The following is a 456-nucleotide window of genomic DNA, read 5'->3' as shown; positions in this document are numbered from 1 at the left end:
TTTAAATATTTGAGATTTTGTACCATTAAATTTAACAAGGTCATATAAAAGCCTTCTTGAACAGGTAGATTAAACTTTGGGGAAAAAAAAAAAACCAAACTCAGATTTTGGTCTGTTGCAGTTTGTGACCCTCACTTTATTTATCCTACAGAAGGAAAAGAACCATGTGAATTAGGTGTGTACAGATGCTGAAGCAGTGCCTTGGAGAAGTAATTAAACTTTGCCAGAGTATTAATTTCTGTTTGTGGAAGGAAAGACTCTAGGTGTTTCGAAAGAACTTTCTTTCTGCCCCTGCCATTCCGCAGAGAGCCCGCATCATTCAGGGATGCTCTTTGCAACAGCTCCCGCGCTCCTTCCCGTTTAACTCTGCTTTACCCTTGCACCCATTAATCCGCCCGTCCCGAAGGAGTTAAGGCTTTATTACACAAGCTGTTCAGCGCTCGGGATGAATAGGGA

The sequence above is a fragment of the Oenanthe melanoleuca genome, chromosome 3 (genome assembly GCF_029582105.1).
Source record: "Oenanthe melanoleuca isolate GR-GAL-2019-014 chromosome 3, OMel1.0, whole genome shotgun sequence".
Taxonomy (NCBI): domain Eukaryota; kingdom Metazoa; phylum Chordata; class Aves; order Passeriformes; family Muscicapidae; genus Oenanthe; species Oenanthe melanoleuca.
Note: the sequence above shows the minus strand (reverse complement) of the source record.